The sequence below is a fragment of the Oryctolagus cuniculus genome, chromosome 12 (genome assembly GCF_964237555.1).
Source record: "Oryctolagus cuniculus chromosome 12, mOryCun1.1, whole genome shotgun sequence".
Lineage (NCBI taxonomy): Eukaryota > Metazoa > Chordata > Mammalia > Lagomorpha > Leporidae > Oryctolagus > Oryctolagus cuniculus.
The window spans coordinates 55,040,930-55,055,476 of NC_091443.1; the positions used below are offsets into that span (position 1 = coordinate 55,040,930).

A 14,547-nucleotide genomic window follows, 5' to 3' on the forward strand; every position below is an offset into this window, starting at 1 on the left:
AGAGATAATCAAACTGAAAAAAGAAAATTGCCTTTCCCGAGATTAGAAAATCATAGAATGTTACTACTCAGAAAATATTCATTTCCTTATTATAATTCTTAGGACATGAGGAGGAACATATGAGAAGGTTTCAATATCTCTATGAAAACAATATAAAATGGGTAAATATTTAAACACTCCTTCAGCTAGAAAGATCTTAAAGAAATCAGAGTAGTCCCATGTGCTTCTGTGTATACATCTACTTATGTGCAAACTTTAGAAATTCAGAAGACCCAGAAGCTGTAGCTGTATATGTTGTCTACTGTAAGAATACATGCACAATTAACAAAGTGTCACAACTTGAGTGAGAATTATCGAACATTTCCTCTTTCATATTCTATTACCTTGTCAAATAGACTTGCTTTCACATACTATGGATGATTGAGGCCAATATAGTTTAGCTACGAGTCACATATGATTAAATATTTGCCTAACTGATTGTGTTCATTCATAGAAAAGAATATGTATATATAGATGATCATTGTTGTTAGCTAGAGATACTGTATTCTTAAATTTAAGCTGTGTGATTTAAAGGTTGAAATGAACAAAAATCACCTATATTTGCTTTCTTCCTTCAAAATCAGTCTTAGCTCTGGAGATGAGCAGGAAGCCTGTGATAAGAATTAAATCATGGATCTAAGGAAGACAAAAGGAGAGGTCTGAAATAAATATATTAATGTAAACAGTTTCCTGGCCTTAGTAAATGTAAGTATTTTGGTTAAAAATAGCTTAGCTGAGTCTACTTTCAGTGGCATATTCTTACTTATATATATCCTAGAAAACGTTAAGGTTAGATGAACCTTAGAGAATAATCATTGTTATGAAGCAAAGATCTGAAGAGAATAAGCACTTTTGTAAAGATACTGTTCATACCTTATGTCTACCTTTGGGCTACAGGTAGATGGCTTTTTTCACTGGGTGAAAAAGCTTAGGCATTCACTTCACTCTTTCCACTTATTTGAGGAAGAAAATTTGAATAAAACTAAGTTGTCACATCCACTATAGTCTAGTCTTAATAGTGGTGGTTTTGGAAACTCTATATACCCATTAGATGTCAAAACATATGACTAAACAGGAATATCAGATACAAATGATTTTCTATCCAATTTTTGATAATTGCATAAGAATGAGCAGATAGGACACAGTTAGTTTGTCAACTACACTAATAGAAGACTTACACAATATGTAATGAATCTCAATAGTTTAGAGTTAATCTGGAATCTGGATTGTTTATATGTAAAACCTGAATCTTTCTTCACCAAATGAATTGGGTCCTAAGTAAAAATACGAACACCCAACTTTCAATTCTATGTCAACAACATGGTCAAGGTCTTTTATTTGGGTATTTCAAATCTCTTCAGAAAAGCATAATGCACACATTATTATTTGAGCAATATTTTTCAACTTGGCAAAGTACACACAATTTTTAATACATTTGAGAATGTCAGAGAAACATCTGTCAGTATACTTTCTGGGAGTTAAAAAATATGAAAATCTACTTCTTTGATGCTTTTCCAAGGTCATTCATATCTTTCCAACAATGTCCATTCACAGTCTGACCTGGAGATGAAATTGAAATAAGAACATTTACTCACACCTCCTACTGACCTTACCTCATATTAACCAGGAGGCTTTCTATCCAATATCATCTCTATTGGCTTTGTGTCCTCTGAAATATTTCAAACTGCTAAATCTTAAAATGTACAAAAAAATCACATTGCCAAAGAGTTGTTTCACTGATTAAAGAACAAAACGCAAAAGCAATAATTAGTTTCACTCTCTTGACAGTCTCTATGATTTCCTCTGTTTTTTCCTCCTTTAGACAACTGCTGGTGAATTCATACAAATGGACATCCTAAATAAGAACTCAACTGTTTCTGAGTTCATCCTCCTAGGACTTTCTAGTTCTCAAGAAATTCAAATAATCTTTTTTGGAATCTTCTTTCTGGTCTATGCAGCCATCGTAGTGGGAAACCTCCTCATTGTGATTTCTGTGCTAGTTGATAACCATCTTCATTCGCCCATGTATTTCCTCCTGGCAAATTTATCATTTTTTGACTTATGTCTTTCCTCTGTGGCTACTCCCAAAGTGATTGCAGATTTCCTTAGGAAACAGAAGTCCATCTCCTTCTGGGGCTGCATGGCCCAGATGTTTTTTATGCACTTCTTTGGAGGTGGCGAGATGTCTCTCCTGATAGCTATGGCCATTGACAGGTATGTTGCCATATGCAAGCCCTTGCACTACAAGATCATCATGAACCACAGGATGCTCATTTTGTTTCTGTTGCTTTCATGGACAACTGGGTTTGTACACACCACAAGCCAAATGGTTTTTACAGTAGGTTTACCTTTCTGTGGTCCCAATGTTGTGGACAGCATTTTCTGTGACCTCCCCCTGGTCATCAAGCTCGCCTGCACTGAAACCTATATCCTGGAGCTGTTGGTGATTGCAGACAGTGGGCTCCTGTCCCTAATCTGCTTTGTTCTGTTGCTGATGTCCTACATCATCATGCTGGTCACCATCTGGCATCACTCCTCCAGTGCATCTTCCAAGGCTGTGTCCACTCTCTCTGCCCACATCACTGTAGTCACCCTCTTCTTTGGCCCAGCTATCTTCATTTATGCTTTTCCATTCAACAGTTATTCTGTAGATAAGTTTCTTTCTGTTTTTTACTCTATAATCACCCCCCTCCTTAATCCAATTATTTATACTCTAAGGAATCAGGAAATGAAGGCGGCCATTAAGAGACTCAGCAGCCAGCATTTTGGTTCCAGGATGGCCCTTTAAACACGGTTTATAATGTTTGTAATCTCAGATTTTTTGTTTGTGTATTCTGCTATTTCCAGGTTTGACTCATAAATATTTGTTTACATAATTAAAATGTAAATGTTAAATGATATATCAACTATATTTACTGAAAATTCCAGGTAGTATTAAGAATTTTGACTTAATACTTATTAAAAAAATTCATAAATGAGATATAATGTCTAAAACTAGATGCATTTATTATGTACCCTGCTATATTAAGCTATTTAAAATATAAAAACAATGTTTCCTTACAAAATTTCTATAATTTTTAGCATATTAAGATGTAAAGAAGATTGCGTTTGGTAAAAATTTTAATTTTTTTAAACTTATCTTTCAATTAAGAGTTATTAATGTTTGAGCATAGGTTGAGATCATTTCGGCCCCAAGACCTCTAATCATTCGCTTTACCGGATAAAACTGCAGGGTTGCGAGAGCGCCAGCTATCCTGAGGGAAACTTCGGAGGGAACCAGCTACTAGATGGTTCGATTAGTCTTTCTCCCCTATACCCAGGTCGGACGACCGATTTGCACGTCAGGACCGCTACGGACCTCCACCAGAGTTTCCTCTGGCTTCGCCCTGCCCGGGCATAGTTCACCATCTTTCAGGTCTGTGAACAAGACCCCAGCAGAAGGATCAGGCCATCAAGGAGAGAGGCGCCTTTCTCTGAAGGGAGGAAGGAACCTCCACTGTGATACGGCCTTGACTAAACAAATTCAGAGTCGGTGAACTCAAGGGGCTTCCATAGCCTAGACAGCTCATAGCAAGAGTCTCGGGTGATTGCTGACATCATAAATAAGAGTGTAAATTGTTAAATCAACAACGGGAGTCACTGGGTTCATGCTCCCCACGTAGGATCTCTGTCCTTAATGTGTTTAACTATGAAACTCAAAAACAACACTACTAGTCAAACAATACCCTATACCTGGTTCGGTTGTGTGAGTGCAGCCTGTTGAAATCCCTGCTTAGTATATACTAAGTTGATCTTCAGTATATGAAGGCAATTGAAAATGAAACGTGATGAAGGGCGGAATGGGAGAGGGAGTGGGAGAGGGGAGGGCCATGGGAGGGAGGGAGGTTGGGGGGGAAGCCACAACAATACAAAAGTTGCATTTTATATTCTACTTAAAACTATTGGTTGAACTCTGTAATTAATACACAATTACTCTTAGGTGCTTAATTAATGCTATAACTAGTACTCAAATAGTACTTTACACGTTTGTGTTTCTGTGTGGGAGCAAAATGTGGAAATCTTTACTTAATATACGCTAAATTGATCTTCTGTATATAAAGATAATTGAAAATTAATCTTGACATTGAAAGGAGCCAAGAGCCGCCATAAAAAATGGCCTTAATAAAACAGTCCTGGGAAATGGGGAGTAAACTAAGTTCACAGAGAAATCAGATAGCTACTACCCAGAGATAAGGGCGACAGAACATCCTGGTATGCACATAAGCCCCCTCCCCTGTGCTTGTTCAAGCTTAACAAAAAACCGCGAGGCACGTAGGGCACGTAGCCACCCCTTTCTGCTCTTCACTGACCCCCTCCCCATATCCAAGCTTAGACACGTAGGGCACGTAGCCCCCTGTTTCTCCTCCTCCTCGACGACCTCCTCCCCTTGTAGTTGCCCAATAAACTTACGCCACCCTATAGTATGTTAATTTTGTGGTTTTGCCCTTTAAAAACTGTGTAAAATGATTGTTCAGGGCTCCTCTCTCTTTCTCGCTGCTTGCGGCAGCAGAGGGCCCATTTGCACAAATGAAATAAAATTGCCTCCTGTTCTTTTGCATCATCTGGTCTGGAGTCTGTGTTTCTGGGGTCATCACAAAAGGACACCGCTTTTGGGGTCCTACAACATGAAGGGAAGGGGAGAGGGAGTGGGAAAGGAGAGGGTTGTGGGTGGGAGGGAAGTTACGGGGGGGAAGAAGCTATTGTAATCCATAAGCTGTACTTTGGAAATTTATGCTCATTAAATAAAAAAAAAGAGTTATTAATTATCAGGGACTTTTAAACTAGAGATTCAGGTTGAGGCAAAGCTAGTGGAATAGTTTGTTTCATTTTCTTGTCCTACAATTAGAATTTTTTTCATTTCTAAAGTTACTTTTTTATCTTCATGTACATTTAGCATGTCTATTAATAAATTTCAAGTTTGGGGAAGATTCTCAGTGGTGTTGGAAATTAGGATTTGTGAAATAAACTTTTTTTAACTCAGTAACCTCAATGGGCTAATCATCCTTAAATAGCACACATTTTATTTATAAAAATAAACATTCCAAATATTTACATTTCTTTGGATAGACAAAGTATGGTATATAGACACAACAGAATGCAATTCAGCTTAAGAGTGAATTCCTGGGGCCAGCTTGAAGCACAAAGGGTTAATCCACCTCCTGCAGCTCTGGCATCTCACAGGGCTGGATGCCTGTTCCTGTACCAGCCGCCCCACTTCAGATTCAGTTCCCTTTACAATGAGTCTTTTCTAAAAGCAGATACAAAACCAGAAATCACACTAAAATCTACCATGCCATTTCCTGCTATAATTCTTTTGATTTAAAGAATAACACACCTTGAAAAAGCAAACTTACACATGTTCCCTCCTTCTCCTCTTCTTCCTTCTTCAATACTATGATTCCATTAAATTTGGTTCTAGACCACGCCTTTTAAAAATGCTGGCTTTATTCTGGAAAATTCTGTGTACACCATGCTTATCAGTTGGCATGGAATTTCAAATATGAGTTCCAATTTGTGAAATACTTATTTAATTTCTTTTTAATTTAAGAAACTTTTCTTTCTCACAAACACCTCCTCATAATAATGGCACATTCTGTGGCATAAGTATCTTATGCAAAAAAATGTTTAAAGACTGCTTTTCATGGTAATTCTGATTGATTGCTAATGGCTGATTAGAGCCATTAGACAAATTTGCAAAACAAAACACTTAGATACTGAGAAACATGTATGTAAAGCCAGAAAATTCTAATGAGTGGATGGCAATATGAATACATAACAGACTCCAGCTGGCCAGTTTATACCTTCAGGAACAAATAAAATCACTAGTCTAACTTTTGAGAATGAAAAGGAGGAAAATATAGTAGAACTTATAGGCTAAATCTGCCACTCACATGTGAGGTCTGGGTTGTTTCTGGCTCTCTGTGTTAACTTGTCCCAGTCTCAGCCATTGCAAACTTTTGTGGAGGGAATCAGCAGATGGGAGGTTTTGCGCTCTCTCTCTCTCCCCTCTCTCCTTCCCTAATAAATAAATAAACAGAAAATATAGTCATATTTATCTATGTTTTATGTGTTGGATTTTATATATATATATGTAATACATCTCTTATGAAAAGCTATTTTGTTTTCTATTGTTTTATAACCTCAAATACTTTTCCTTTCTCAGATTTATTTACTCCAAATAGAAATTTAATTTCTTATTGGCATACAATAGGAATCTAACTTATTTTTAATATGCATGTAAGCACTCAAATATTTATTAAATAGCTTTTCCCCTCCTGCCTAGTCCACACAGACTCCTGAACATTTTTCAAGTAAAGGTTCAATATCATCTTGATAGAAATGTTCCCTCACCATCGAAATTTGATGGGATTCCTTTGTATTATAATTCCACAGAAGTCTACCCTAAATTGTGTAGTATCTGTCATGTTTAATTCAGATAATTAATTATTTATATCTGCCTGTATTTCCTGCTAAAACATAAAAATTCTTGAATTTTAGAATTATGTCTATCTTAATTTCTAAAATATTCCCCATTCATGTCTAATATAATGTGTGTACACAATAAAAACTACTTGATAGACTGGTTAGATTGTGACATCACTAGCTTGTCTAATCAGGTAAAGCTTATTCCATTATGGAAATTTTAGGAGAAAGTCTTGACCAACTATTGGGAAACACACTGATTAATTACTGGACTTAACCTAATTACTTGCGTCTTTATGCTATACTACAAGGAAAAGATTTAGAACACCATGTGGGTTCCACAAGTCTTTTCCTGTCTTGCCTTTTTTAGTGTAACACATATGAAGTTGAGATAAAAATGAGTGATACCTCAGTTTATTTTATATTATTTTCATATTTTTCCTAAATTATTCCTCATTCCAGTACTCTTTACATTGTCATTCATTCTAAATTCATTCTAGTATTTTTCCTTAAATATAAAATTTCTAATCATTTTATTGATGTCTGATATAATCAGCATAAATACCATTCTGTTTTCTTTTTCTTTGTATGCCATCAATAATTTTTTTTTTTTTTTTTGGCAGGCAGGCAGAGTTAGTGAGAGAGAGACAGAGAGAGAGAGAGAATTATAGACAGTGAGAGAGAGTCAGAGAGAAAGGTCTTCCTTCTGTTGGTTCACTCCCCTAATGGCAGCCACGGCTGGCGCTGTGCTGCCCAAAGCCAGGAGCCAGGTGCTTCCTCCTGGTCTCCCAGTGGGTGCAGGGACCCAAGCACTTGGGCATCCTCCACTGCACTCCCGGGCCACAGCAGAGAGCTGGACTGGAAGAGGAGCAACCGGGACTAGAACCCGGGGTGCCAGCGCTGCAGGTGGAGGATTAGCCAAGTGAGCCACAGCGCTGACCCAATCAATGCTATTTTATAGAGAGTTCAGTGCTTCAAAATATTCCTATTAATTCTACAGAATCCCAAGATGTCAATACTAGGGAGCTGTTATCAGGAACAGAGTAGAGCCAGCACTCAACTATGTGGGCATCCCAAGCAGTAACTAGTGTTATTTTGGAAAATAAATTGGCTGGCACCGTGGCTCAATAGGCTAATCCTCTGCCCGTTCTAGTCCTGGTCAGGCACCGGATTCTGTCCCGGTTGCCCCTCTTCCAGGCCAGCTCTCTGGTGTGGCCCGGGAAGGCAGTGGAGGATGGCCCAAGTGTTTGGGCCCTGCACCCACATGGGAGACCAGGAGAAGCACCTGGCTCCTGCCTTCGGATCAGCGCAGTGTGCTGGCCACGGTGGCCATTGGAGGGTGAACCAAGGGCAAAGGAAGACCTTTCTCTCTGTCTCTCTCTCTCACTGTCCACTCTGCCTTCCAAAAAAAAAAAAAAAGAAAGAAAGAAAGAAAGAAAAAAGAAAATAAGTTTTTGTGTATGTGTGTGTGCATATGCACACACACACCAAATATATGCATATTTGGTCCAAGATCAGAGTTGTATTTAATTGTCAGATGTCTTTAATCATCAAAAAAGTGTTTCCTTAACACTCATGACCTTGAATATAGTTCATTGGTAGAAACCACAGTGTTCACAGAATGTGTCATTTTGACTTTATCTAATGTTTCTCACGATTTGACCTTATAATACCACAGAAATGATGCAAATGATGATGTGCAACTTCAGAAACTCATATGAGGTGGTGAATAATGGTAATTGGTTCTATTTCTGGTAATAATAAGTTTAATAGCTTCAGTAAGGTGTTTTCTGCTTGACATATCCTTAAAATTATTATTTTTGTAACCCTAATGTTTTCTATGTGCTTTATAACTTTATGTATTACTGTTGAAAGTTTGACTACAATGTGTCATTGTGAAGATCTTTTCTGGTCAGGTCTATTAGGAGTTCTATGTGCTTCTTGTCCTTGGATGTCCATTTCTTTCTCCAAATTAGGGAAGTTTTCTGTTATTATTTCACTGAGTAGATCTTCCAATCCATGCTCTCTTTCCACACCTCCAGGAAATCCTAAAACCTGTATGAGGGTTGTTTTATAGTATCCCATAAATCTCCAACACTATTTCAAACTTTTCTAATTTATTTTTCTTCTTTGTTTTTTCTTGGTCTGAGAAAAGTTCCAAAGGTTTTTTTTCTTCTAGCTTGGATATTCTTTGTTCTGCCTCACCTAGTCTGGTGCTAAGACTTTCCACAGTATTTTTTATTTGACATATTGAATTCTCCATTTATAGTATTTCAATTTGATTTCTCTTCAAAATCTCAATCTCATGGGAAAAATTTTCATCTATGTCATTTATGGATTTCTTTACTTATGAATTTGCCTCTCATTACTTCTGAGTAATCCTATGACCATTCTTTTTGAATTTGTTTTCAGGTATTACATCAATCTCTTCATCTTCACATTCTTTTTTTTAAAGATTTATTTATTTATTTGAAAGGCAGAGCTACAGAGAGGCAGAGGCAGAGAGAGAGAGAGAAAAAAAATAGAGAGAGAGAGAGGGGTCTTTCATCTACTGGTTCACTCCCCAGATGGCTGCAATGGTCGGAGCTGAGCTGATCTGAAGCCGGGAGCCAGGAGCTTCCTCCAGGCCTCTTATGTGGGTGCAGGAGCCCAAGGACTCAGGCCATCTTCTACTGTTTTCCCATACCATAGCAAAGAGCTGGATCAGAAGTAGAGCACCCAGGACACGAAGCAGTGCCCATATGGGATGCTGCACTGCATTTGGTGGTTTACATGCTATGCCACAGTGCCAGCCCCCATCTTCACATTCTAACAGTGAAGTATTGTTGTGTTATTTTTGGGAGTCATATTGTCTTCCTTGTTCTTGTTTCTTGTATTTCATTTATTTTTAGACACTTGTTAAAAGACTTGTTGGTTTCTTCCAGTGACTGGTTTTATCTTTGAACTATACCTCTGTGGCTTAGTGGATTAGCTGTTCCTTCAGTGAATACCTAGAGGTGTGTGCTAGGAAGGGCTAAGGAACTCTGGTCGCTGTTCATGGGTGGGTGAGAATCCAAGGTGACATCCAAGTTGGTCATGGTATTGTCACCAAAAAGGAGGATATAATTGCATTTGCTTGTGTGATCACAACCTCACCTCCTTTCTTCCAAAGTGATCAGTGCCATCAGTTAGCCCACAGTGAGCACAACCTTCACACATGCTGTTGCATGAACCACACGAAGAATCTGTGCAGGCTTGTGTGAGCACAGAACCTTTAGCAATGACCCCCAACAAGCCGTCAGGGATCTCTGAACCTCTGACACCAGACACAGTGATTGTTCAGAGACCCAGTTACATCCCGCACCATAGCGTGCAATCACAGGATTCCCACCATCACAGCACTCACTTCTCCCACAGTCACAGTGTCCAGAGGATCCCCGCTCTGCCCCACAAGTTTGAATGGTCCATGGAGAGTACATAGCCTTTTCAGAGCCAACTGCCTGTGGGTACTCCGCCTTGGCACTTTGAGCCCTGGAGCCTGAGTTAGGTTGAGAGGATGGCGGCACCTCACAATCTCATGTGGGCACCCAGCCACCTGTCACCTCTTCCATCCAGAGTCAAAGACATTGGGAAGCTCAGATTTCTCCCTCTGCTAAAATCCCCTGGTGGCACCTGCAAGAGCCAAGGCAGGCTCTACTTGTGTCAATCTGGCTCCTCTCCCCTCTGCTTGCTGGGTGTCCTTGTAGGAGGATGGAGGGAAAGATGTTTTTCCCTCCCTGGATTACGGGGGACACTGCCCCCTGCTGGAGTCTGGGCTGAACTCACAGACTGTGGTCGACAAGGCTGTCCCTCATGCAACATCACCAGTGGCACCTGCAGCTGCGGTCGGCTCTCCTAGCATGCTCACTGCTGCATATCCTCATTTTCCACACTGCTCCACAGCATCATTTCATCTGATTCCTCATGTTAATGTGAAGAAACTCCAGGAAAGAAGGGCTTTGAGGATTCCACCGCTCATGAATCAGAGACTTCCACAGCAGCCATTCCCATTGCCTGGGAATTTACAGCTTTCATATGACTTATAATTGAGTTTATAGAAATACTTCTAGGTTGTATAATATTTTACTCCTTATTAAAATTTTATTCACTAATTTTAGTTGAAACTGATGATTCTTCTGAATCATTTATAAAATTATGATTTCCAAATGGCTGTTTTCTTTTTAACTTTTATTTAATGAATATAGATTTCCAAAGTACAGCTTATGGATTACATTGGCTTCTCCCCCCCCATGACTTCCCTACCACCCGCAACCCTCCCCTTTCCCGCTCTCTCTCCCCTTCCATTCTTATCAGGATTCATTTTCAATTTTCTTTATATACAGAAGATCAGTTTAGTATACATTAAGTAAAGATTTCAACAGTTTGCACCCACATAGAAACACAAAGTGAAAAATACTGTCTTGAGTACTCGTTATAGCATTAAATCTCAATGTACACAGCAGACCCATGGAAGGCAGATGTCCTAAACAGCACTCTGGCCTCAGAATCAGCCCAGGCATGCGGATCTGGCTGAAAAGCCCATGAGAGTATTACAGGCATGGAAAGCCAAAACACTCTGGCAAAAAAACAAAAACAAAAACAAAAACAAAAACAAAAACAAAACAAAACAAAACAAAACAAAAACCCTACATGAAAGATCTCGGTGAGTGAGATCCCAGTAGAAAGAACGGGTCATCAAAGAAGGAGGTACCTTTCTCTGAAGGGAGGAGAGAACTTCCACTTTGACTATGACCTTGTCTAAATATGATCAGAGTCGGTGAACTCAAAAGGCTTCCATAGCCTTGGCAACTCATGACAAGAGGCTAGGGTGATTACTGATGCCATAAACAAGAGTGTCAATTTGTTAACTCAACAGCAGGAGTCACTGTGCACTTACTCCCCATGTAGGATCTCTGTCCTTAGTGTGCTGTACATTGTGATTTAATGCTATAAACTAGTACTCAAACAGCATTTTTCACTTTGTGTTTCTGTGCGGGTGCAAACTGTTGAAATCTTTACTTAATATATGCTAAACTGATCTTCCGTATATAAAGAGAATTGAAAATGAATCTTGAGGCCGGCACCGCGGCTCACTAGGCTAATCCTCCACCTTGCAGCGCCAGCACACCAGGTTCTAGTCCTGGTTGGGGCACTGGATTCTGAACCGGTTGCTCCTCTTCCAGTCCAGCTCTCTGCTGTGGCCCGGGAGTGCAGTGGAGGATGGCCCAAGTGCTTGGGCCCTGCACCCCATGGGAGACCAGGATAAGTACCTGGTTCCTGCCATCAGATCAGTGCAGTGCGCCGGCCGCAGCACGCCAGCCGTAGCGGCCATTGGAGGGCGAACTAAAAGGCAAAGGAAGACCTTTCTCTCTGTCTCTCTCTCTCTCTCACTGTCCACTCTGCCTGTCAAAAATAAAAATAAATAAATTAATTAATTAAAAAAAAATCTCAATGTACAGCACATTAAGGACAAAAAACCTACATGAGGAGTAAGTGCACAGTGACTCCTGTTGTTGACTTTACAAATTGACAATCCTGTTTATGGTGTCAGTAATCTCCCTATGCTCCAGTCATGAGTTTCCAAGGCTATGGAAGCCTTTTGAGTTCACAAATAGTTGTTTTCTAATTCCGTTGTTTGATCTATATTTACCAACTGTTATTCTACAGAGGAAAGAGATTTAATTCCCATCCCTCTTTATCTTTTCACTCATATGCTCATCAGAATAGACTTCTTCCCATTTCTAAATTAGTTTAAAATCGCCATAATTAGTAAAGTGTTCAATTTTCCTATGTTTGGATAGTGTGCACCTTTCAGTTTAGCATGTCAAAATGAAGAACCAAAGTGACTCCATTTTTAAACAAACAAAAAAACAGCCTCCCTTTCCCATAGTAGACTCAAGTCCTCGTAAAAGCAGGCATTCAGGCATTCGGGTGATATCAAAGCTTACCAGGCACAGCTAGCTCAGTAGACCAAGGACAGCACAGTAGAGATTTCTGAACAAAGTAACTCCCTGTGCCCAAAGCTTCCATGCTGTATGTAACTCCTTTTTCCTGCTGATGTAGCCCGTTTTTTCCTTTAAAAACTCTCCCAAACAAAGACCGGGGCCTCACTCCTTCCTCTGCTGTGCCGGTTGGTTGGATGGGGTCCCTGTCGCGGCTTGTACTCCCAAATAAACCTTGCTTTTGCAGTTTGGTGTGATCGACTCTCTGGGGGTCTCTGCGGGGATCTAACGATCTGGGCACAACATACTTTTTGGTGCCCAACAAAAAGTCTCCTTATTTTTTTAAAAAAGATTTTATCTATTTATTTGAAAGACAGAGTTACAGAGAGAGGTAGAGTCAGAGAAGAGGTCTTCCATCCACTGGTTCACTCCCCAATTGCCCACAACGACCAGAGCTGAGCCAATCCAAAGCCGGGAGCCAGGAGTTTCTTCCAGGTCTCCCACACAGATGCAGGGGCCCAAGCACGTGGGCCATCTTGTACTGCTTTCCCAGGCCATAGCAGAGAGCTGGATCAGAACTGGATAAGCTGGGTCTCAAGCCGGCGCCTATATGGGATGCTGGCACTGCAGGCAGTGGCTTTACCCACTATGCCACAGCGGTGGCCTCAAAAGTCTCATTTTAATTCAGAAATTTACTTTCTTACATAAAAAGAAGTTGTAGACTCATTTTTAATTCATTAATTCTAGCTCTGAGTTCAGCCATTTCTCCAAAGATTACTGGTTCTTGGCTGTAGATAAAGTTTATTTGATACCAAGACTCCAGAACTAGTTGAGGTTATTGTTACTGTGATGTCATTTGGTTTTAAATCCTTGTAGCGTACAGAGAAAAGAGAGAGGAGTGTAGTTTGTATGTGTATATCCATGAGAGTGCTTCAGAAACACGTGGAATATATTTTTATATTGAATTTATTCATAGACAAAAACAGTGAAACAAAAAGACACACAAAGATATAAAAACAGACTATGAGAGAGTAGGTTCCCATCCACCTATGTACTTGCAAATATTCACAATGGCTATGAGTTCAAAGTCGGAAGTTGAAAACTCAATGCAATATCCCACATGGATGACAAGCCCTCTGTCTCTCAGGGTTTGAATGAACAGAAAGTTAGAATTTGGAGCTTTGGCAGGCATTGAACAAAGGGATCCCATATAGAACAGGAGCATCCTAACTTAGTTTCATCACTAGGTCAAATGCTCATTTTTTTTAATTTTTACCTGACACTAAAATTGTAAATAATTATGAGGCATCCAGTGATATTTTGATACATATATTCATGTGTAATGTCCCAATCAGGGTAAACATATCTGTTTCCTCAAACATTTAGCATTCATTTACAGCCAAAATATTTTAAATCTTTTTTTCTCTTTGTTTTAGAGAAATATACATAACTTAGTACCCATTAATTCACCCCTCCCCAGCCCTCCCTTCCCCTACTCACCCCAGCCTCTCCTGACATTATACTCTTAATTTCTATGAGATCAACTGTTTTGAATTCCGCATTTGAGTGAGATCATGCGGTACTTGTCTTTCTGCACTTACTTATTCGATGTAACAATGACTTCAAGTTCCACCCATATTGTTGCAAAATACTCCATGTTCCATGAACTTTTTGAAGTACTCTAGTCCATATAGTTTAAATAAAACCAACCATTTCTGCCAACATTTCCATTTCCAATCCAAAGCCCCGGGGTTTATTGCAGACCCCCTGTGTCATATTTGTAATTCCTTCTTCCTACTGAGAATCATGCAACTCCTCATTCACAATACCCTTTCCTGTTTTCTCAGCTCTCCAATACATAAAAGGTACTTTTGGAATTGGTAACCTTATTTTCACAAAAACAAAACTGACTAGAGCTCAAAATGTTTATATTATTAATATTTTTCTATATTATTTTGGTATGCATTCAACATGTTTTGATCAGAGTTACTCTGGTTAATTCTCCATTATCCTCTTTCACTGTGATTATATTGGTTATTTGAAATAGAGTTTTTAAATCCTCATTTTACATATTATGGTATTTTCT

At 39.3% G+C, this 14,547-nt stretch overlaps 1 protein-coding gene and 1 pseudogene across 6 annotated transcripts in view; one reads left to right on the top strand and one right to left on the bottom strand.

The window, feature by feature from the left end:
• LOC100342568 (olfactory receptor 4K13) overlaps nucleotides 1-14,032 on the bottom strand; it is a 99,711-nt gene extending 85,679 nt beyond the window's left edge. For 3 of the 6 annotated variants that reach the window (XR_007910461.2, XM_051822577.2, XM_051822575.2), the window contains exons 1-3: nucleotides 13,962-14,032; nucleotides 5,970-6,096; nucleotides 595-675 (exon numbers count right to left, since the gene is read on the bottom strand). The gene's annotated coding sequence lies outside the window, so the exon portion shown is untranslated. The remainder of the gene's footprint in view (nucleotides 1-594; nucleotides 676-5,969; nucleotides 6,097-13,961) is intronic. The other 3 variants (XM_051822578.2, XM_051822576.2, XM_051822574.2) reach the window with 1 other exon arrangement.
• Nucleotides 1,886-2,899, top strand: LOC100342065 (olfactory receptor 4K13-like; annotated as a pseudogene).
• Nucleotides 14,033-14,547: the final 515 nt, after the last annotated feature.